The sequence below is a fragment of the Varroa destructor genome, unplaced genomic scaffold (genome assembly GCF_002443255.2).
Source record: "Varroa destructor unplaced genomic scaffold, Vdes_3.0 BEIS01000001.1, whole genome shotgun sequence".
Taxonomy (NCBI): Eukaryota; Metazoa; Arthropoda; class Arachnida; order Mesostigmata; family Varroidae; genus Varroa; species Varroa destructor.
In genome coordinates, this window is record NW_019211454.1 from 3,413,807 (window position 1) to 3,438,991 (window position 25,185).

General features: G+C 41.9%; 1 protein-coding gene across 2 annotated transcripts in view; it reads left to right on the forward strand.

Moving 5' to 3' along the window:
- Nucleotides 1–27: 27 nt before the first annotated feature.
- Nucleotides 28–25,185, forward strand: part of Wdr37 (WD repeat domain 37) — an 83,121-nt gene continuing 57,963 nt past the window's right edge. Inside the window, exon 1 of one of the 2 annotated variants that reach the window (XM_022790813.2) lies at nt 28–1,814. The gene's annotated coding sequence lies outside the window, so the exon portion shown is untranslated. The remainder of the gene's footprint in view (nt 1,815–25,185) is intronic. The other variant, XM_022790823.2, reaches the window with a different exon arrangement.

The window sequence follows — 25,185 nt, forward strand, 5'->3', positions numbered from 1 at the left end:
CGTGTCGACACGCACGAGACACTTTGGCTTCTAGCTAGTACGCCGGGTTTCTCCCTGATGGACGGAAACAGAGCCGCTCCCCTCCTCATTGAATGTTGCAGCAGCGGGTAATTCCATCGGCAACCGCGACCGCCTGCCCACCCTGTCTGGTCTAGTCGGATTCTCTCTGTAGTTACACTACAGTAGTGTGTGAGTCGGTGGGCCAGCAATGAGTGTTCACGAGCTCTTTCCTTGACAGGGTTGCTCCTCTGTATGAAAAGTGAGTCTCTGGAGACCCTATTAGCAGGACGGTGTAATATGTAGTGAATGAAAAGTGTAAAATATTTGTTCCTTTGTTGTTTAATTTGTTGACGCCGATGATGAATTGAGGAGGAGTTCACGACGCGGCAAAATTAGCTACGTAACGAAATTGAGCTAGGAAACAGAGTACATTTGATGAAACGATACAGCTGAGATTATACAATCTTGGTGAACGGCAAAAAAACATTGAAAACACTGCAGTGAATAAAATAACTGCTTCGATTTTGGATGGATCGATGTCACTGTAGGAATGTAGACGACATTTAACTGGCGACTACGACCTCGTGCGGCTTTGGAACATAGTTTCGTTGCTAAGGTTCGGTGCAGTCGAATGGTCCACCCCCCTTCTAGGAATCGTGGTTACTAACAGACGGAGCGGTCCGTAAAGGAGCGCTATGCAATTTGCTGCCTTATTGAGCCGGTGTCCGCCGCCATTCTCAAGGCGATAACAAAATGACAAGGAAAACAGTATACTGAAGCGTTACTTACACCGACGATATCGATCCAGTCGAAAAAACGGTATCAGAGAGGAGCCCGGGAAAGATGTATACAAACATTGATACGATGAAATGGTAAGGGCCAAACAGATTGAAACTATATAACAAGTACGTCGGAAGAATGGTTATTTACGCGGGCGTCGGTGACTCCAAGGCTTCGCGTTGGCTGCCAGAGATATCACACCCTGTCGTTTGCCGGCTGACCAACTTTTGAGCTGTTCCTTCATGAGGCTATTGACGCATGGCCAGTTATAGAGAGACATATTTAACCCAGTGAGAGGGGTATTCTGTGCTGTGCGTGCTAGAAGAGTGTTCAGTCATAGAGCGATTATGTTTCATGGAGAGGCAATTCTGTAATGTAGACAGCGGCTGCTCTGGGTTCGGACGCAGTTGTGTGAACACACGGAAAAAGGAAGCACGAAGTCTTTGTCCGCCGAAAAGAGAAAACACAATGGGAAGATTCGGTATTGATAACTGAGAGAAAAACGAAAGACGACGGCTTGGTAATGATATAATAAATCTATCCTTCAGTATTTTTAACAAGCCCACCGGCCGTCAATGGTCCGTCACTTCGAGTGGGTTCAGCTTCCCAGTAGCATCTTTTAGATGGAAAAAGCTGGACTGGTGTCGTCAGCCGTTACACAACAACGACCTGTTGGATAATCATTATTTAGTGCTCCCGTTATTCCCAAGCGCGCTATCTGTGAATCGCGCCACCGAATAGATGTACAGTTGTAAAGAAAGAACGTGAGGCAAAAAGTTTCGTAGGAAGAACAACGATAAGAAGTCCTCGCCTAATTTGTGATTTTGTGTGGAAGTTTACGTACTGTATTTTTTATGAACGTTGTTCGATGAATTGAATTATAATGACGCATCTAGCTACAATTGTTAGTCATTAGCCCGGTGAATAGAATAGCTTCGCCAGTTGTCATACATACGTTACCTCGACATCAACACCCCCTGCAGCCGCGATCGAGAAGACGAGACAAAAGGTCCGTGAAATCTTTCCATTTTAAAGTAAGTTTTCGTTTATATTTAATGTATCATAAAACTATTACGATGTCTATTTAGTAGCAGAACAATGCTTCATGCAGACCAACATGAAAGCAGGGTGCTCAACCTTGCAACAAAAAACTATTTTACAAATTATACATTGTTTGTAATACGGAGCTGTCTCTGTGTGTAAGTGTGCACTGATCGCACAGCGAGAGGAGACGCACAGGTTGGCGATTTTGAAACACCGTTTGAGTACAGCATTCACACAAAGCGTAAAATTGCGTACACCGAAATCGCCCGTGTAAGCAAAGGTAGTGTATATGTATACGATCTGATGTACAGTCACTTGCAATTCTGCCAGCACGAAAGCGCAGATTGCTTGAACGTCGTTAATATATAATTAGTATCTAATCTTCATAAGCCAACAGAGTGAACTTTTTCTCGTTTTTGAACGTGCTAGCCAGAGCCTTAGAAAGATATTTGGGGTTTGGTAGAACCTTTGATTGGACTGCGGCCATATCTTCGTGCCGTTGCGCGAGTTGCGTATTGCTAGCAAGATCGGTCGGTCATTTCGTCATAGCAGGAGCCCATGCGTGTGCACTAGGGATACCAGTTACTGTATGACTATGCAAAGCCTTTACTAAGTTTCATGTTTGGGCTTCATGAGGGGTTAGATTTTTCTACAGGCGTAATGTTCCGTAGTGGTTTTTTCTTTTGCCCCGCACGTTACTCTTTTGCTGCTGGCAAATTAAGATTTCGAAAAACAACGTAGTTATACGACAATGCTACGACTTCCCCATAAGGCTCAATCTTATGGAGAAGATCAGCTTCAATAAGACACGGGTTTAGTCGTAAAATTAACCGTGGGACCAATTCACCATACGCGGCCTGAAGGAGGACTCAACATTTATATCGTTTTCTATTTTGACACTACACAGATAAATGTGTGGTTTACGCCCAACAATATTGGGACAAGAGTTTTAATAGCTTACAGGGGTTAGTACAAGGCGAGCGAGCGGACCTTCATGTTCTTCATTGTTTTTACTGCTTGCGCACCACTGTTGATGGATAATTCAGTGGATAGTAAAGTAATGCTTCGACGTTGCAGAAAAGAAGTCAGATATATAACTGAATGAATCGGGCCATATTATAATTTATAATGTTATATTATTATAAGATCTTTATAATCTCGAAAGACTGACCGTGATTTAGAATTGAACGAAGCTCGGCACACTTTTTTTAGCAGTCATTTCCATTTTCTGTTTGGTGCAAGTAGACTGCTGTTATTGATTCTCGAACATATTTTGGAGTTTTCTCTGTATTTGCTGTCGCTAAAGACTGTTTTTCTCTATACAAAAAAAAATAAAAAATTCTATACGCAGAAGACTTTTCTATATATTCCCCTGTGTTGAAATAAATTCGTTTCTGTTATTATACTAGCTATTAGGTGGCTATAGAACGAGTGCTATGTTGCTTAATCCGTTAGCCCCTTGAAGCGTTTCGTCTCCAAACAAAGCAGACAACAAAGGCGGAATTGCTTTCCACATATAATTAGATAAGTTTATGTTGGTATTCGTTCAAAACAAAATCAGACTTACACTGCGTAATTCTAATTAGTAACTGAAAGTTGGAAAAAAAAGCTGACGATTCTGGCATAAAAACTAGCGACTTCGAATCCAGTTAATTAGCTCAGATTGCGTTCCTCATTTCTGTCGATTTGGCTAGTATATATATATATATGTTAGTGTCAGGCAAAAGGAAATCGTCTCGAGCGCTGTCGTTAAAGGGTTTCATTTATAAGGGGCAAAATTCGCGGACGCTTACTGATGCCGCTGCAGCAGCTTGAAAATTGAAAGCATCTGTGGTAGATCTGTGTGCAGAAGCGGCTCTCTTTCGAAAAATTGAATATCTGTCGAACAATTAACAAACGCTGTGATCTGTAAACGAACTGTTAAGAGACGCATCTTCATGTTCAATCCTGGCGAAAATAAAACAGTATTCGTTGGATGTCTACTTGCCTCTGTTTTTTTTGTCACAATAGCTAATATCTAAGTTGGCAACATGTCTGGTAATGTAGGATAGAGAATTAATAAAATTATACTCCTCGAAGAAACCGCCTTAACTTGGAATTCGCTTTGCCAGTAAATGGACGAAGTGAACATTTTGCCTTAAAGTCGTTCTTACGGGTTATGTATTTATCTGTATATGTAATTCAGATCGGCCTTTATATCTGTTCTTTTTCTTTTTTTGGCTGCTATTCATGTTCTACCAGGAATAGTATAACTTTCAAATATTATCCATGCCAAAGGTTTCGTAAAGAAAACAGCATCTGTTTAAGTGAGGTCACAGAGCCGATATACCTACAGTTTTCGAAATGTAGAAATCCAATATATTGTACAGTAATTATAATCATTGTTCAATAACAGCATGTTCTCTTTCTAAGTGATGTTTATCTTATTAAGCTAGAACCAGCGTCCGCGTTACAAGCGCGCACCTACAAAAGTTTGTCATATATATATACATATATAGATAAGTTAAATAGTAAAATAATAATAAATAAAAAAGTAGATATGTTAGGATCTGGAACCACGTAAAATTTGGAGTATGTGTCGATAAGTTGTAATTTTGATTTAGACACATGAGTATAGAACTTCAATCTAGCACGAAATAAATTAGCCTGTGCGGTTGCCTATTCTAGCTTCAATGTAAACAGCTCCAAGTGTATTTTGGTACGCCCAACGTTATTAGACCACGAGGTGATGCGTTGAATCTAAGTTCTGCTCGAACACAGCTGGTTGGTCTAGCAAACAATGTCACCGTCATTTGCTAATTCGGAGCTAAAATCAACTGACGTCTTCGCTAGAGGTAGATATAGACATTATCGATGTCTACGTCGACGCAAGATGTATTTTTCTGCGTGCGTCTCGTATCTGACACTAGGTACTACCGGGATAACCAACCTATCGACAACTTGTCGGCTGTGAATAGGTATGTGATATAGAATATGTGGTATGCTTATATAAACTTCATCATGTTCGCATTCATCGTGAGGTACGATTTATATTTGGTATTCATAAGTTGTGGACGTACACATAAATGGAACGTGTAAATTGACACGTTTTGATTGATTGTTTCTCATCATAAAAGCCACGTTTCTCAAGAATAGCCCCACGGAGACAAGAGATGTAATTTCGGAACAAGAGGAAGGATTACAATGCCCTCACGCCGGAATAATCCTACCGAGATTATAAACTTATAAAACCGGTGCGCTTATTGGTGATTGAAAAAGAATGAAGTAAAAGCTGATGCACTAAACTGGGATCCACGATGGGATCAGATTGAAGGAACTTCATGCAGAAATTTAACACATTCGGTCACTACGTCCGCTACAACGTTCAATCCCTTTTCGACTTATTGTGCCTTCTTGCATGTGCTAGGATCTTTGCATTTTGAAGACTTTTACCTTTATGTCATCCTAAAGTTCAAATTTACTAGATTTGGTCTTTCTGTACGTGGTATGCCTTAGCGAGGTCTCCTTGAGTTACGACGTACTAGCATCGCGCTACCCACAGCCATGATTCAGAAATTTGCTTTGAAAGCGGTCTGTGAGATACTTAGGCCTCGATTCAAAATTGTGATTAAAGTGAAGAGTCGTACCATATTGAATATAACTATTTGTTAAAGATCATGCAAACGTAATCCTTCATTTATTTACAGCTCATAAACATACATATATCCTAGAGGCCCCGGAATTCCTTTTTTCAGATGCAAAGTAGAGCTCTTTGAAGATGAGTGAAATTTGTGCATAATTCGCTATATTTAACCATATTATTACGGTAAAGGCACAAATGATGTTCTAAGTCATAAAAAAGTGTGACATTTATGATCAGGATAAAGCATCAGAAGAGACGGCTCAATAATGGTTCCGTCGCTATCGTTCTGGAAATTCTCATATAGGAAGCACTTCTCATAGTAATCGGTTAATTTGAATCAGACTTGATGAAAGTGATTGCAAAGATTGAGGAACACCGTCACGTGAGCAGTTGTGATATTGCCAAGGAAATAGACCACCACCACTAAAGAGCTCTGAAACATTTAAAGGAAGCTGGTTATAGAAAAAAAAAAAAGTTCGACGTTTAGATGCCACACGAATTGTGAAAAAGAATTAGTTTGGTTTCATTTTTACCAACAAAACTGCGCAAAAATTTCTATTCCCATTTCTAAAGCAGTTGATTGGAGGTAACGAAAATGGGTTGCATACAACGATAATGTGCAAATAAAAAAAAAGAAAGATGTGCTCCTCAATCAACAAGGTGATGAAATCGAAAAGGAATTATTGACTGTGAGCTGCTGCTACCTGGCAGAACAGTTGGTTTGGATCTCTACTGTCAACAGATAACAAGATTACAACGAGTCATTGAAGAAAATCGAACGAAACTCATGAATAAAAGACGACGCCATCTTCCACCACGATAACCTAGTTAGTCACATACTCAGCAAAAATTTAGAACTTAGATTATTTGTTTTCAAAAAATATTAACACCGTGAGATGTCTCCCATACACATTCATCGACTGCTAAATGATCTCGGTAGGAGGGCGTGGTTTATGTATATAAACAGAATTTTTTCAAAAATTTTAATTGGCTAGTTTATTTTTGTCTATTAGTTTTAAATAAGCAATCGGGTCATCAGGAGTAATTTTAATTAGGTGTTATATAAGCATGAGTAGCTTTAGTATTGTCATTGTATGTCAGTTTGTTATAATTGTGTATCGGTCAAATAAAGACCGAATAAACGCTGTTTGTACTGCAAACTGACCAAAAAATTGAACTTTGCTTCAATAAAGTATACTCAAATTTAGTTTATTTTACCAATGCAAAGTATAGTTGGGAATCAAACTTTGTATTAATTAGCCCTATTCATATAATTCATTTAATCTATATGGCTCGCTACGAATGTTAAAGCGTAAATTAGGAGTCATAATTTTATTTGATAGGCCGATATCAGCGTTCTCTAGGGCAACGCATATTGGAGCTGACTGTAGCTGCATTTGAGCTTAAACAACAGAGTCGACTGAGTGTTTAGCTATTGCCAAACGACATACGGGAAACGTTTGCCATAAGTTCAAGTGTGTGTCGCCCTGATCAAGGGAAACAATTGGGGACAGCTATTTATATATTTTCGCAATCGAGGTCTTGTCGCGGTAACGTAGTGAGTCGGTGTCACTGAAATGTCTACACACCGTAAGAATACTACGTAACCCAACGCAGTGTTGCGTATCAAATGAATGACATGCGATAGTAAGCCTCTCTATTCAGTGCCACGTTTGTCAATGTAAAAAAGCTCAAGATAGCGTCATCAACAGCAGTGAAGCCCTGTACGCCTACGATATTAAGTAGCTTGAAATAGTTCTCTCTACGAACAACCTTCTCTTCCCTATTCGATCTCTGACTGGCTCTCGAGTGCGCGTAAAAATACAAGATCTCCTCTGACCATCTTCTGATTTTCGAAGTCAGTGTAGCTTGGGTAGGTTCACGTTTCCGTTCGTCGTCTAAAACAGGACCGACCTTTCTATTTCCGAGACCTTTTTGTTGCCTTATCTTTGTACGTATGAAATAGAAAAATTTTATTTAAAAGTAGCACGTACTTGCTCCACAACCGTTGGTTCAGTACTGCGAGCTCGTTTGCACGTCGTGCCAATGTCAATTATACAGTGACATTATTATACCGTGAGCAAGTGACGAACAAATGGACAGATTCATCCAGGGAACATACAAGTGGTCTCAAATAGACGCGTAGGAGGCGTTTGTTTCAGATAAGCCCTTTCGCGCAAAGCTTCGCTTCAGTACCATCGTCGTCTGCAACTAGCCAGCGTGGTGCTTCTTGTATAGAAGTGTTAGCTGAGCATTTACATAGGCGGTCTCGCATGCCCAGGCGCATGCCGCTTCCTGCGGGCCAGAGCTTATCCATAACATCAATTTCGGATAGGGGCCAGTGTGAAAAACTGCAGTAGCATGGGCCTTTGCAGGGGGGAAGGTACTGCGAACGAAAACGCACACATTACGAAGTCCATTATTAGTAAAGCATGAAGTGGCTGAGTTCTTCCGAATCTGGGTCTGGATCCAGGGCAAGCTTCTGATGTAGAAGCACCCTCAAGGAAATTTCAGACATGCAAATTACTTGAAGGAGTTTTGAGGACAAGGAGGCGGAGGCAGAGGATCTCACACAGCCACCAGGTTTCCTCTTTCTCTATCTACTCCGTTGTTAAACTAGACTTGAACCACCGGAGTCTCTAAGCTATTCACTTACTTGCTATCTACCAGTCCGCTGCTGCAACCACGGTCGCTAAAGATGGGACGAATGTTTCGTCTTTTGAACACACTGTAGCAAGCAATCTAGAAAGCGTCAACCAAGCCTGCATAGAGTTGCTGGCGTGGTTTGCTTTTGCATTCTATGCTAGGGGAGAAGGACACGTGAAAGAACTATTAGAGGCAGAGCGTTGATAAGAGAAAAAAGTTCTGCCACAGGCGGTGCTGCGATCTTCTGTCATGGCCAAAGCAACATCACCCTGAAAATTTCTCCCCGTTTAGCCTTAACTACTGTTTTCTCCACCGTCTCATAGTATTATAGTTTACCATGTATGGTGCAAACAGAGATGAAGGAGTGAAAAAAGGCATAGTATTATTAGGACTTCTGAAGGTGCATTGTTGTTGACACTGTCGCCGCTGCAGCTGGATCATCGTTTAGTTAGAACGGCTGCCATCGTTTTAGCTACTGACAGCGGTTCCTCTATTGTGTGGTTCGTCGACTGTGTATTCAGTGTGATTGGAGAAAAGGCACCATAACTCTGTACCTATGAAGTCGTTTATGCTGCGATAATGATTGCGAACGGCCCTCGGATGCCGAGTCGTTATATTATTTTAGTCTCGTTGATGAGGTTCCACATAAGTGACACTACTCTTGAGGTCTGATACCGCTGTTTGCATTCGTTCTTCGTATATTAGAATCCAATATCAACAAAAAGCAAGCTAACTGCCGAGATTTAGATATCGAAAGGGACTCAAGTCAAACGGTGCCGACATTTAACCTATGACATGTTTCTTCGCTTTATGTCGTTTTGGTAAACCCGCTCGTGAATAAACAAGATCTTACTTCGGTGTGACACGAAGTCATGATCCTTGCTCTAACAAACATGCTTAATAAAATGTCTCTAGAGGTGCGGTTATTCTTAGTATTCATATTCGACTCAAATCGCAACTCGCCTTGTCGGATATATTCCGCGGTTTTATCCTTATTGCGCCCTTCTCGATCCAGGGCAAAGGGCGAACTCATTTGCACCTGGATTTAAACACGGGAACCTGGCTTTAGTGTTGCACTTTTCAAGTAGGGGAGTAAGTTAACCTAGTGGATAACAGACATCTAACCATGCCTATGTTTTCTCTCATCAAAAGTTGTACGCATTGACCTTTTTTAGCTTTTACAACTTAAATAGCTGTGGACACGCTTCCACTTGGAAGTAATGAATGACTGAATATTAGTTATCCACGTCAATGAAGATGCAGTTCGTACGGGAAACTATTTTTTTTTCGAAATGACTTGCAAAAGATTCAAGACTTACCATATCTTTTAAATGCAGCAGAGTTCACACATGTCAGCAATGTTGCGTGTTCTGATTTAAAATATCTGCTTTGTCCTCTCGATTCTATTGCTTTTTAAGTCACTCACAGACTACCGTTTGTATTCCTGTGATTTTATATCAAGTCTGGGTTTGGGATGCCGTCTCAAAGCTGTACCCTCGTTTCATTTCGCTCTGCCGCAATCTGATGGCTACGGTTCCACCGCAAAACGGTTGTGACAGAGTGACGCTATGCTTTTGCAACACAGCGCACCTTTCGTTCAAAGCGTGGTAACGCCTCAAACTCTCTGAAACACATTTCTATATAATGCCAGGCGGAGATTATTATCAATTTTGTATGAATAATCGAGGCAACTAAATAAATAGGCAGTAGCTGGAGGCATCATACGTTCTAATGGTTTCCATTGGTGAATTGCTTTAGCGGACTGATGTCGCCAATCTGAAAGTGTGGTTACCTATGCGACCTATTTGATACATCGATAGTGACAAGTGCCTTTTACGTAGTGACGAGATCACCTAAGTTAAAATAGCAGATTTGGGCAATGTCAAATATACGGGGATCTGTTAAAATTTTGAAAGCTATTCATACACAGCCGCCAAGTTCACGTTTACTTTTGACCGATTGTGGAAAAACGATCGGCTTGATGGTGGATAGACGGTCGACGGGTGAGGTACAAGGGATTTCGGGAAAGAAAATTTGGTGACATGCACAGGTCCGTTTTTCCTTTTGCGTACACATCGCTTTTCATTACTTTTCAATTTACCGACCCTTATGAAAAAAAGCTTAGGCTTTCTTGATCGATACGTAAATGTAGTATTGCTGTAGTGGCAGACCAACAAGAGTTGTTCCAGAGATTTATCAACGTGATTAATAAAAGGGAACATGACCATAGATTTAGTTCAGCGTAACGCCGGTCTTTATGTTATGCGTCGTACTTTTTAGGCTGGAAGTGAATGTAAAATGGACAAGATTGTGAAAACAAGAGGTGTAATTGACTTCTCGTTAGACTTTCATACTCTGCCTTGATCTGGACAGGAAATGATCCGATAAATGCCCAGTCGGCTTTCGCAAAAGCATCTTCTTGGTGTAACTAAAGGTGGTGGAACTTTGTTGGGTAATGACCAAACAACAAAATAAAAATAAATTGGCCAGAATAAGCTCTTAGCAGGAGCATTTTTAGTCCCTTTTCTAAGTTGAGATGTGAGCGGCTTTATAATAGAAAAAAGTGGAAGTTTAAGGGCCAACATGTTTTTCTGCGCCATTCGAAGATGTTAACTTTGGACTGTTTTTATACATCCAGCGTAAAACAGGGGAAACAAACAGCTGCTGAGTTCTTGGAGCAGCAGCAGCAGCGGTAATCCGTCTTCGTCCTCGGTGTGAGTTTCCTCTGAACATGGCATCTCCAAATCCTGCCATGGAGCACAAGGTTGTCCCATTTCAAGGGCCAATGGATTTTCTCGATTACGTTATCGGATGACACCAGCTGATTTGCTGGAGAGAGCGAAAAAAAAAATAAACAATCGAAATTATTTATGGTTGGCTCGAACACCCACTGACCCCATTTGCCCTGCAGTGTTCGACGAGGTTTACTCCATTGGCAGCACAGTCGTTGTCTTTATTGTCGCCGAAAGCAAAAGTACAAATTGTCGTTAACTGCGTCGAAATACTGAGCGTAAGAGGAGGGAGGCATCTGAAGTAAAGGACCGCTTTCCAGAAGTAAAAGAAGGGAGCTACTATACAATGGGCGCTATAATTCTTACGTCTATCCAATTGTTAGATGGCGCGTCGTTGGTACTTTATTTACGTATGATCTGTAAACGATGCGCGATCTTTATTAGTCTGTAGCATTTAACGAAATGGTAAACCTTACATACTCGTTTTACAGATTGTGATCATGTAGGTTTTGTTTTATACGACATGAGTTAGAATACGTAGATATTAAGCGAATGTTCAGTGATGCTACTTCTGAATTAACTAAATTGTAGATTAGAATGACGTCTAATCGTATAATCAGGAAAAGAGGCAATCTCAATAGAATAATATTCTTTTAACAGCATAAAGATACGGAAATAGAAGGTTGAGGTTGTCGTCTCCACCATGCTGCAGCATTCATCCATCAGATCACATAATTCGCTCATAAACGAAAGTGTCGAGTGCCGTACTCCTATGATAAATCTGGTATTCCTGTTATCTCAATGAACTAGACGTATACGTACGTAAGTTTACCGTTTCAAATTACGTTTGAAGTGAATTAATGTACTTAAGCCTAACCACAAATTCACCTTTAATGTTATCATCTGCTTTTATTTGCTACTTAGTCACATGGGTCGACAGCCTGTTGGGGCATCCCAGTCTACAGGATATGACTTCCCTGTTCCACAATTTCTATTTAGGCATGGCTCCCTTATACCATATGCCTGTGTCTTGCTCGTCCTATTCCTTCGTCTTTGCTCGTTCCATTCCTCTAGCTATAAGTTGCTGCCACATACAGTAGGACGCGCTTTGGTCCTATTATCCTTCGCGTCCCTGGCAGCTCTGCGTTTTCCAAAGGCTATCGCAGCACCAGGATCGCCATGGTCAATGGTATTCGTTCTTTCATGTATCGACGTGGCAGGAACGTCAGCATTAGCACCGAGCCTGTGCGCTCGTCTGCTTGAATGTAATTACACTTTCTGTAGCTGTGTTCTCCCGTTTGTGCTCCGCTAGCCAACAATGAGATATATAGAACCAACATTTGTGTTGTACCAGCAACGGCAGTCGATATCTGGGATCAAGCTCCGGCCATATGTTTCTGGCCAGTTGGGTTCGAGACCGCAGCTGTCCTGTATTACCAGTTCATATAACACCTCTACATGCAGGTAATAGCTGAGTTGCGTAGGCTACTTTCGGCATTGTCCGCAACAGTAGATACGTTAGCCGTTGTATTCGGATCAATAGCTACGATCTATTTGAGGTTACGAGAATTCGTACTCGCATCTACCGTTTGCCGTTGCCACTAGTTCCAAGTATCAGTTGGCGAGACGTGACCGCGGCGTTCATGTGTTGCGGTCAGCTAAAGCTTAACAATAGCCCATATTGACGCGCGTGAAAAGTATATAGTGCATGAAAAAGGATTGGCATTGTGTTCAGTAGCCTACTACTCCGCCAACCATTAACAGACAGACAAAATATATGTTCATTTATTGTCCCCTTCGAACATCGCCTGCAATCCGAAGAGCTTTTGACGCCTCGGTACGTTTGCATCAGGACGGACGCCGACCGCAAATGATCTGTGTTGTGTATCTGACTATCGAAACTTCTGCTTTCGTCGTTCTAGCCGTTGTGGTAGCGGAAGCAGAAGCGTCCGTTCTGTAGCTGTAATGCGCGAACAGGGAATAGGTCCGGGAAGAAATTATAGTCGGGTGTAGGGCGATGCTACTATTAGGAATATGCGCGATGCAAAGCTTACCCGCGTTTAAAGTCACCTTCCCTTCATTTCCCGCCATTGCCGTGCAGGGCCGCGCTGCATGCCGCTGATAGCGTCCGTTTGGAGCTAATGACAGCAGAAGCAGCGACCAGAAAGAACCAACAATATACAACGAATTTGCGCACGAGGACGTTGTCCAAGACGCACTTCAAGGCGTCATTGGACTTGTTTGGAACAATGCGACGAGTAAATATATGCAGACGGAGATATTGGTATTGTAGGCAATAGAATACCCATAGTACACGTTTGTGTTTGTAAGCGTAAATAAAATGTGTCGGTTGTTAGTTTTGTTAAACTTTTTTTTTCAGCTTTAGTAAACGATACGCCACATCTAACTAGTTGATAGATAGTCAGTTTTAGTTGAAAGTCATCGACGGGTAAAGAGCACTGTTGGTAGAACAGAGATTTTTAAAGTACCTTAGTTTTCTCCTTTAGTCATACCTAGTAGCTGAATTTTTGTGTTCGACCGAAATAAATATCTGTTTATTAAAACTGATGCGTCACGGAAGATTCAGCAATAGATACCAGTCCAATAGGCCTATATGCAGTGTACTTGGCATATCTAAAATTATTGTTGTCATTATTTATTTCGTCATGTATTACGCACCTAATACTCCTAAATGTCTAAAACAAACTTAATACTGCTGCTTCCACATTTTCATCCACGAATCATATATGTGGCAGACTGGACTGGGTCGCTTTCAGGGCACTTGATTCGGCTTCCTCCGACACTTCGGCGATATTTGTGGCTCAGTTCAATCCATGGCCGGCTAATTCTCACAATGGTTTGGGGACAGCGCTGATGTGCCTCTAGAAGAAATTGCAGGAATCTGCGAAGGAACGCTGGCGGTTGCTGCAAAACCCAATTTCTAGAAACTGCAAATCATAAGCCCAATTCAAATCGTAAACCTGTCTGATGATCTCTTTGTCACATATCTCAAAAACTCGAATGACCTTTATGGAAGCAGTAAGGCAACCCTACCTAAAGAACGGATCTACAAGGAAAGATGTTAAATTGCTGAGCAGTGCACACCGCACTTGAATCACACAAAAGCCTTCTATATGAAGCCACATTGTTCGAAGTAGTTGAAGAACAGGTCGTATCAGGTGCCAGGACAAACACTAGGTATTTCGTTAGCTATCACCACAGCATGAGTCGTTCTCGGGCTTCTACATCGTTGGCGGCCATTTTACTGTTCCTTGACTTTTCCATAGTTAGTAGAAAATACTTACGTCAGAGATGCTTTGTCTTTTTGCTTACGCACATAAAACGCAACCCCGTTGCATGTTGCCCGTTTTCATTGAACCTTCATTCTGCAGTGTTGCCTGCAACAGTGAAATCTTCAAGTCGTCCCCCTGAAGGAATCGTATTCCTTGAAGCCTTTACGCTTCGTTTCTTTGCTTCCGCTAAAGGTTTGACCGGGCAAGGCATGGTTTAAAGGAATACAGAGCGAAACTCCTTCGTATCCGAAGCAACATATTCATAGCCACACTCGCGCTTTTCTCTCCTTCTGCAGACTAATCGCAATTCCTCACGCGCTCGCTTAGGAAATAATCAACAAAAATATTACGCGCTTACAACGTCACTGTTCAAATGGCACCGTCGCCATCTCTCTCGCGACGCTTAGTTTGTCTTGTGTCCGTATGTACGTAACCCTATTTGTACCAACGCCTGGTTCAGAAAGCGGTGAAGCCTGCAGGCCCGCAGTCATCAAATACGGAGAGTAGACATTTAAATGAAAGCAGCACCGTTCCTGCCCTCGCTAGAACTGTCTGTTCTTTTGTTTTTTCTTTATTTTTTTGTTGTGCTCGCTTTATTGGCCTCTACCGGAACTTTCCGTGCGATGAAGTTCTAACTGGACAACACATATAAGGATGTACCTGTAATTAGAATCGAAGCCAGTCACTATGGCTGCATGTTACGTACTGGCTGTCGATAGTTGCTTATGTGTAAACAGATTGTCGTCGATCTCTGTTTGTCGACATTTTGCGGCGATGTCGAGAGCAGGGAATGTAAGAATCTGGGTTAGGCAATAGACGGGGGAACGTGCAGTACAGACTCTTTGACGGTCTCAGAACAATCGGGGAGTTCGAAAGTTGATAGAGGTAAACAAAGTGATGGAAAAGCGAGAAGCAACAGCTATTATGATCAAATTAAGAGAGAATTAGGACGTATTGGATTGAGAGGTTTCTCGTACTGTCCTATAGCAAGATGATAGCCCAAAGGGGGAAATAACGCTGGCGATTTTTTGAGAGTTGTAGCAGCAATAGCCAGTATAAAAAATCGAAGAAAGATTTACGATTTTATTTAACTAGCGCGTCATATCATTCAACACCTGTTTTTTTATTGCCCGAATAATGCATGTAAGTTAACTCAGCCAAGTTATTACGCACACCCATGGGTGCAGACAGCTTTTCTTTTGAAATTATCTAGTCCTATATTTTGTGTTTCTATAACAAACAAATGTCAAATGTAGGTATTAATTATGTATGTCGCTATGTTGACTGATCGAGGATGGCTTAGATGTTTAGGATGTCATTGCTTTGGGTGCTTGTATGTGGCAATCTTTGTTGGCTCGTCAAATATGGGAACCTAAACATCAATGTTCGATTGCTTGGACATGATAAAACTATTCGAATATTAATTATCAAACGCAATAGTTCTGGTTGATAGGCTTTAGGGACGCTGGTTTTAAATAATAAATAAATGACGAATAACATAAAATAAGGATAAATGACGGGGCGCGTTGTTTACGCGAAAGTCGACGATGAGTTTTATAATGGAAAGTTTTAAGTCAAAAGTTAAGTAGCTCAGCGGAGTTGTATCCACCTGTTGTTCAACGCCATTTTGGCGCTTTTCGACGCCGTTCGCACAATTGCCCTCAGTAAGCAGGTGACGTTGGCTTTTGATTTTCGCGAATTGGATGAATAGGAGTGGATGCAAAAGATGCTATCGAAGTCTATAATCCCTACTCCACGTTACTCTACAGGACCGCAACTTCACGGCCAAGTAGGCCAGTTCCTACTCACGTGTAAGCGGAACATACTCTTTTTAACCCCTCTGGGCCTGGCCTAACTGTGGTCACAACGGATGGCAGATGCTTAAGTGTATGATTCAAAATCTAGCCGCATAAAATAGCGGTGATCGCATCTTACGTATTAATAGCAGATACCTTTTCCAATATCTGTATAGGGAAAGAAGCATGGTGCAGTATGGCTGATCGATTTGATAGGGTAAACTTATTTAAGTATAAGTTAATAGGTTCTACTGTTTTATTTTGTTTAATTTTGCCTTCTGACGGTGCTGTAACTTAGTTACTTATTTGTCGTATAGTTTGTAGAGTACGCTGGCGAACAGAGCGAAACAACGAAACCGTTCACTAAGGAAACAATGCGGCTTTGTGAGGAGCCAACCTGAAATTTATGAGGTTGAGTATTGACTTACGCTTTAGCTATGTTTCTGAGCCGGTCACAAGGAAAGATCTTCACCAGCAAACAATCATTGGAACTGAAAAAAAGCGGCGTCAGGCCCATAAGTTCTTAACACCTCTCCTCAAGACCGAGTCGGCGTTAGGCAGTAGACGGAATCAGTTGAAGTTAAAATTCTGGTGGGACTAGGGCTAGAAATCGCTACTTATGTGGGTCTATAGGCTATATCGGCTAACCGAACTCAATGGCGGAACGAAGGACCGAAAGTAGCGGAGTGACGACTGCCAGTGAGCTGGGGTCGAAAAGCATTTCAGCGCTTTGAAGTAGAACAGTATTGCCGTAATAGAACCGAATTGGGCTTCGCCCGAACGAAACCGCTAGCGACAAAACAAGGGCATCAAAATGACAAAGACATTGTTGACAAACAACTAACAGTAAACTGCCCTTTCTGCAAAACTTTGCGTATTAACCCACGTTGATCGTACTCAGCAGCGATGTTACGCACTTATATTGTCGTATTAGTTACATTTATCGTACGATAAATGCTATATAGATCGCTTTGCATGAGAAACTATCGTGTATTCGACATGATCGTAAAGCAGGGAACGTTAAAAAAGAGGCGTTAATGTACTGCCATTTTTCTTTGCACAATTCAAGCGTATTTTCAGAGCCCTTTGCAATCATTTGCATTACAAGGTAGCACTGTTTTTTGGTTTGGTCGGCTGTATTATTGTTATTGGATTTGAAGCCGCGTAAAGCTGGGGAGTGCGACGTTGTTTCCGATGTGCTTCTCGAGGTCTTCAAGGACCTGTAATGCGGTACCCGTGTACACCGCCGTTTGTAACTTACTCCGTATAACTGCTGCTTATGTTTAAGGCAAGAATGTCAATTGCATACTTAACTTGTCTTTCGTATGCTTTCACGCAGAGTTAACGTGCCTTCGTTGAGTCTGTGTTGTACTGCCATATCGCAATCTGAAGTGGTGCTTACAATAAGGTCATTGAGAGCTTGCACGTTGCTGAAAATGAGGATACATGGGCTGTTGTTTTCTAGCCTCCATTGGTCAACATCAACGTCCAAGAGAACGTGCTTTTTTAAGTTTGAGGCTTAAGAATAGCATTTGTAACTGATTTTCACCTGTACACGGCTTACTTCCGTAGTTCAGTATAAGAGATTGAGTTGAGGGGATTTCGTTCGTCTGCCCCTGTACTTTATAAAAAAATACCTTTGTTTTAAGTCTCCGCGGTTATCTGTCCCTTTTTTGCTACGAAACGAATTAAAGCGCGATTGGTTGTACTTGTACAAATATCGCTGCTGAAATGATTGAATTTTTTCGTGCTGAGGCACACGGCGGGGCTAAAATATGCTTACAATCTATAAAGATTTATGCAAGTTAAGAAAAAAGAAAAATGCCGGAAAGCTATATTCGCCCAAATCAGAAGCTTTCTTTTTTTTCTATTTTTAGAGTCACACGCTACAATTCTATAAGGTTATTCTTTGTTCCACCCTGTACATATTTGAATCCATAAGTTAACATTTTTAGTTCCAGCAATGACTCGGAGCTTATTATATGGGGACTGGCGATTTTGACTAATTTTGCAGGCAAAGTAATTTACCTGCGCGCACGCAATTATGGACAGATAGGTTCGATATATTTGATGCGTTACATAATTAGCCGATTGAGCCTCCCGTACGCGCTGGACTCTTGAGATGACATGACCTAGTTACTAAAGAGGTCCTGGCGCTGTAGTATTTATTGTATTAAGGGAGTTGTATTAGGCTACCTTGAAATCGTCTGTTTAATAAGTGGCATTACGATAGAACGGGTTACCGTTACCACTTACCACGTTGTCAAATGCCTCATAGATGAAAACAAGGAGAAGCTGACTTCCTGAAAAATAGATCTGCACAAACAAAACTCTTGGATGTCGTAAATAATTTCACATTATATATACGACAGTTGATTATGACGCATTTCGATTGCTTCGGATTCGTGTGTTTGGAAGCACGGTGATGACAGTACTACGCAGGTGTGCAGTATAATCTGGTTCCTCCAAGAACGTATTACTCTAAAGGGCTGGGTGACCCATGCTATACGGGTAAGCATGTTATCTAAGTCTAACTATAAACTTCGTAGCAACACGACACGCGTAGCTGCATTGAGAAATGATTTCCATTTTCTCCAACTACCCACCGATCGACGTGAAACGGATAAAATTAATTTTATTATAAAATACTTCACAAAATAAACCTGAGCAGGGGAAGATATCGACTTATTTCCAGGCTGTAATTTCCCGGCAGACTTTGAATTCTAAATGTTCATATACAGGCATTGGTCGATCAGATAGAACTACTCAGAAATTGGTTACTATGTCGAGCCTAATACCCTCTAAGCTCCGTACCCGAATCAAGTATTGGCATGCGGTTTTTGACACGTAAAAGCTACCTCTGCTTTTTAACAATAGCACATGTAACTATACTGCCGCTGAAAACGCCTGCGGTGACAAAAGTCCACTTGAGATTAGTATTTGATCAGCTCACTCCCAGCGACGATTATTGCTGCACATCGGATTCGCGTGCCTCTGCACAGCACCTCCGTCACGCACGGGTACCGGTTCGTGAGTTGTGTCTTCTATCTAATCCCTGATTCGCCCTTGGACATAGTGCCGCACGTTTTCAATCATGGCAGAACTTTCAACACCTTAAAGTGATTTTGCTATATGACTTGTCATGCATGATCGTATAGTTTCCATGTTTATATCGAAGGCAACATTCTTCGTCTGAAGTACTCTACTGCATTGTTGTTTTTCATAACGAAGTTGACGAAATGTAAAGCTCCTGTACCGTAGAGAGAAATTGCAGCCATTACTATGTTTGACCGGTTCGATTGCGTAGGACGTCGAAAATCTGCTGCCGGAAGCCTAAATATGTGTTGAGGCTTACAGCCCAAAATGCGATTTATGTGAAAAATAGACCCGTTTCCATTCATAAAATATCCAACTTTGGAATTGTTTAGCGCACTCAAAACGCGTATACTTCTGTGCGCGGTTTTGCCAAACCATTTTGGCTCATCGCAATACGGTGTCGTAGGGTTCTCATAGACACGACGATTCAATACTTTGACCCAGCTGAAAATCGTTACAAACGAGTCTTATTATGGCGCCGCTTGACGGGTCGTGTCTCGTAGCCGCATTACGTATCGTCTTTGTTTTTGGGTTCCTCCTTTTTGTTAGGGTACCTTTTCCTTTATCTTCTATTATTATTTACTACACTACACGTTATTAACTACACGCTTCGATTCCTTCAGTAGTGACTGCTTCGGTTGTGTGGGCCTGGCTATCTGGGCAGCTAGGTATTTCGTAGTTTCATTGTAAGTTTAGGTATTGTCAAGGAGGTCATTGAAATGCAATTCAGAATTTTCATCCATTGCCATCGAACGGATGAGGGCTGGGTGAATTATTTATTTTATTCTGTGTTTGGAAGAAGATGAAGTGCATAGCTGAATTGACCGCAATGGTTCGGGTGTGCGGCAGCGTTTATATCGAAGAGCCCGCACACAGGTATTTAGTACGGACGCAAAAAGTATAACTCGACAATGTTTAAAATCTTTAGGTGGCCTTATTTGATTGGACAGTAACTACAGAATTGGACGTACTAGCACTTCACTCTTCGTATAAAGCTATTAGCAGTGGCAGAAATTTCTGGCAGAAACGCGAAATATTTTGTTCAGTTTCATCATGATCTAATACATGTGATCTGATAAAAGCTATTTGAAAGGTACGAATTGAGTTGGTTCTATAAAAAAAAGGACAAACAGATGTTGAGACAGAACGCAAGCACAGTGAACCTGGTCGAAACGTCACAGATCGAGCAAAAATCACGATTAGAGAAGGAAGGCTCCATCGCGTCATCAGATTTTCAAGTAAATAAGATCTATTCATCAGATGCAGCCAACAACTGCGACGACAAAAAACTATTCTGCGATATAAGAATATCGAGGATCACATTCAAGCCATTGGGATGGGTACCGCTCAAAGTGACGCTCTCCATGACCACTCGAACGCTTCCAAGGCATCATCAAGGTCAAGCTGATCTACTTAAACATATAAAAAATAGATGAACACGCACAGTTCATCGCCATAACATATAAATAATGCTTTTCAATCCGTCATGTTTTTACGAGGCACGGTCCGCTTGGTGGCTATCTTGTGGCTGGCACAGATTTTCTGCGCGTTAATTAGATTATATTAGACGTTAGAGTTTTTGCTGTCTCTCAACGTACACAAAGGACAAAGGCAGAAACGTTTCACGATATTTTCTCGTGCGTTTTAGCACGGATCAGATGGTCGACAGTCGCCGATTTTTTACAAAATAATTGACATTAACTTTTGTTGTTCTGTTGTAGCGTTGCTGATATTGGCCGTATAGTTATTATTATTATTATTATTACTACTATTATTATTATTAAAGTGACGTAGCATCGGGCGCTAGAAGCGTTATTATGTGTGCCAATGCAGACTGAAATATATTTTGTGACTATTCGGAGATACAAACACGGCAGCTTCCCTTCAACGATTCATTATGCAGGAGACCTTGCAAGCAGCGAGAGCCGTTCTCTGCGTACGATTTCCATGCAGTTAGACTTCATCGCTGTGATTCATCACAGAGACAACGATGACCTGATGCTGCCGCAGAACCAGAAATAGAAACGGTGACACCAGTCACCAGAGGCAGCCCATTCCCATTGTTATTCTCTGAGCTCGGAGGTAATCGTTCACCCATATGAAACCACCCGTAAAACATTCGATAGGCGTCTAAATAACAGCTATTCTAATAATTACGTTTGCTTTGTTTTTACGACGTCGTCGTCATCATCATCATCATCATCTCAAACACACATACTCCCACTTCCCGAATTATGTTTTCCAGTATCTTCCCAACCATATTAATCCCTTGGACTGATTTTAATGTTTAACAGACAAAAGATCCCAAGGAGTTAACACACGTTTAGGTTAGAATAAGCCGAATAAGTTGAGCTGATCCGATGTCTGCGATCTAATACCTTCTGCCCCAGTCGACCGATCACCTTAAGTAGGATATCATGAAGTGGCCAAATTGGCTCTGTTGAACGTCGCTACTTCTTCGTATGGTAATATTGTTACCACTAATTTTTCTCTAAATTTAACCCAGTTGTCAATAGCCTAGCTTCCTTTATCAAAAACTAACGGGCAAACCAAATAAGTTAATTTGTATGTAGGCTTTTTAGGTGCCGTTCGTAGTCTCTGGGGGAGCTTTTTGCTTTGCAGTTTCGTGAATCTTATTTCGGAGACACTGTTTAACCGAAGCTAGATGTAGCGTGAATGTTGCCAACGAAGAAATGAATAAGGATTGACAATAATCAACGCGAAAAAGTACATCCCGTTGGTTTTCTTTTAGAAAAGATTCAATTAACGAAAAAAACACGGGCTCTAATGAACAGCTTGCTATGTAAGGTCACCATCAGTCTTTCGGTCGTTGCATAACTTATTTACGTAATTGCGTATTAATTATAAATACAACTAATGTAAAACTAACGTGAATGAAATCTACGGTAAGCTTACAGAACGTGTCACAAAAGAGTTATGCTAAATTTTGCCTCGTCGGTTCCTACTGCCGAGTATGTCGTAAGTTGATGTCGTTTTGCAATTTAACAGGCTGAATGAATTCCGGTACAAAAGAATGTGGTTTTACACATATATGTCTGAATAAATTTAACTTAATGATCTTCTCCTGCGTACACACCCTCAGCTATTTCTGATACCCTTCGACGAGCGTTTTGCGAAGTTTTCTGATCTCAAAAAGGCAACGATAGTCCGCTCCAACTTACAATCATTCGGGCCTGAATAGGGTGCTCCACGGCCTGCGTCTCGTCTGATTGGCTTGATATCCTTCACAAACTCCGACGGCCTCCTAGCTACCGCTTTCACACTCAGTTTTACTCAAAACAGTTTAATAACTACGGATGGTGCGCAAGCTTCGTAAGTAGTCCTAGATAGAAGAAGATCCCGCATAGAATGAACTTTTCAACTTTGGCATGGTATACAAACAATACGCGCACTTGGTGATGGCAAAAGTAAGTTAAGAGGTTAGCTATATACGTATATGCGGATGTTGAAACTGAGAAATTTTAGAAAATCCGTAGCTAACGTCTTTGGTGTTAGGCTAAAAGATAGTAAGTATATGCGTGCTTAAATAGTTTTCACACTTAAGCGAACATTGACGTGATTCTGTAATGGACATTGAATATAGGTAATGAAGCGTTATACACGTATCTCGAGTGAACTACTTATACACTACAGCAGTACCTATTTGCTGCATCTAATTTTAGCTTCTATCAAGTAAATAAACTTCACAAGTTCTTTTTCTAAAGTTATGTAGGTTAATCTCAGAGGTGTCGACGTGCTGTTTTTTCATTTGTTCCTCCAACTCCCTTATCCTATTTCTGCCATCAGGGTTCTTCTATACAGGTGTATTTACACGTAAGACCTCGGGATTCGACTCTGCTGCTCGTGACAGCTGAAATTGATTAACACATTGCGATAATATGTGACTTTTGAATTATGAAATGAAATTAGATGTGAAACACTGCTCTTAGAGACCGCGGCCCAAAGCTCGCTTGTATGTCCAACGTCTTTGATTCGTCTCTTTTCTGACTTCTTCGCGACGCTAATCAATCCCGGCGCTCTTGCTTTGAGGCCGGGCCTGCTTCATTGCTTCCTTTGCTTGTTGCATATATATATATATATATATATATATATGTATATATGTATATATGCGATATAAGAAGATCGACCAAAAAGGGGCATACGCAGTTGTTTACGGTGGCCTTTAACAGGGGAAACATTGATCAGGTACCTCAGGCCTGATTTTTCTTTCCGAATTGGGCTCCATCATATTAAGCCAACCAACCATCTGGCAGTCTGTTTGGGCAGACTCGTTGGAACCTTAGGGCCCCGAGGAGGGGGAGTAGCAACACGGGCAGTTTGCTTTCTTCAGCTTTTGTGCCTCTGTCCTCGCTCTGTTGCTACGATGGATGGCATCCTGGCGAGGTGTCCATTATGGGCAAAAAGAGCGGAAGGCGACGCCCCAATATGAAAACGACCGATAAGGACAGGGAGATAAATAGACGGGAAAAGGAGAGAGAAAGAGAAAGGAATATAGCATGGAGTACGACGACACAGAGTCACAGAGAGAGTCGACGAGGGCTCTTAAAGGAAACGCGCGCTGCTGCTCCCATACCTTGGCGCACGTTGTGCATAGAATACAGAACAGTGCGAGGCCTTTGGCTGCCTTAAGTCTAGCAGGAAAGAAGGCCAGAAGTAAGAACTCACCTAACTAGATGCAAAAGGACATAGTGTCGAGTATAAATTAAAAAGGTAGCGGGTGAAGATCCAATGTCTACCTGCGTGCTATGTCAACAGTACTTAGCTTGACTTGAAGCTCGGACTTGAAGCTCGGACTTGAGCGTAGAGATGAAAGCTATTCGACAACTTTCTTGGTGCTCTGTTTCCCGTTTGAAATGAGTGTTGACTCCTTATCGTCGTCCTTGTCATTTATTGTTCTCGTTATTGATGTTGTTGCCGCCAATGGTTTCGTCGTCGTCGTCGTCGTCGTCGTCGTCGTCGTCGTCGACGATCTCCCGTTTGGAGCTGTCGAGTCTCAGATGGGTCGCCCGCTCTCTCATTCGTGTCGTCCTTGTGTCCTCCAGAGGGCGGGCCCAAGCAGGATGCGGTCACCATACAGCGGCAGCACTAGTGCCTCTGGTACAATGGATGATATACTGCTACCATCAGCGTAATGCAGCTCTGTTATTGGAGCTATTGCTGTAACTACTATGCAGGGGAAAATCAAACGATTGCTAAACGAAGCTCACTTTACGCGTTGAGCGGTAGGAGCAGCGCGTGAACTAGTGCAACGTGCACTGTGCCTCTATGGTCAGGAACATTTTTACCTCTATTACTCAATTCAACAATGCGACGACATTGCGTGTCCATGCTGTTACCCGACCACTCAGCTCTCACTCATCCCGCACCTTAGACCCATACCTCATTCCCAACAACAAACATTAGCCCGACAACGGTATTCTTCTATTGAGCTCTTGTTCCCCGTCCTCTCTTCGTTCGATATCGTCCCGCGGCGCTGCATCAACAGCACCTATATTAGTATCAGTCACCACGTAGCATTTTTGGTCTATTTTACTTCTATAGACCTTTCTTCGTATTTATCGCAGAGGTCATCAATACATCATGTCGATCAGCATACCATCGTTGTAATATGCTACTATAACGTGCGTGAAAAAGAAAAGTTGACGCCTTAAGATAATATTGGTGTTTTGTTGGGTGTTAGCGCATGTAACGTGGCGCTAATGTCGCTATGGCTAGTCGCTTCCAGCTGGGACTACGGAAGCAGCAGCAGTGGCGTCTGCGTGCAATGTAGGCGTTCCCTTTTTGCTTTCTAGCCTTCACTGTTTACGACTAACGAGAGTGTACCTATGCGTGATGATGGAATCGTATAGCTACCTAACAGTTACAAGGTTTCGCTGTTGAGGGCAAAAACATGTCAGTCGTTATAGACTGTTAAATCTAGCCCTGATCGTGTCTGCCAGCATTTATGTGGGGCAACGCAGCTTGGCGGGGAAAGGGGTACGTGAGTACTGCGCGCGAAGTCGGGTCAATCGAAATTTCGTAGCCTCCTACGAAATTTAGAAATAGCCAAGGGTGCCGGTGTCTTTGGCCGTTGTCCGCTGGTTTAAAAATTGTTTAGTCATTTAAGACTTAATAACGAATATCTGGAACGCCAAACTGCGACTGTCTGGTTGCTG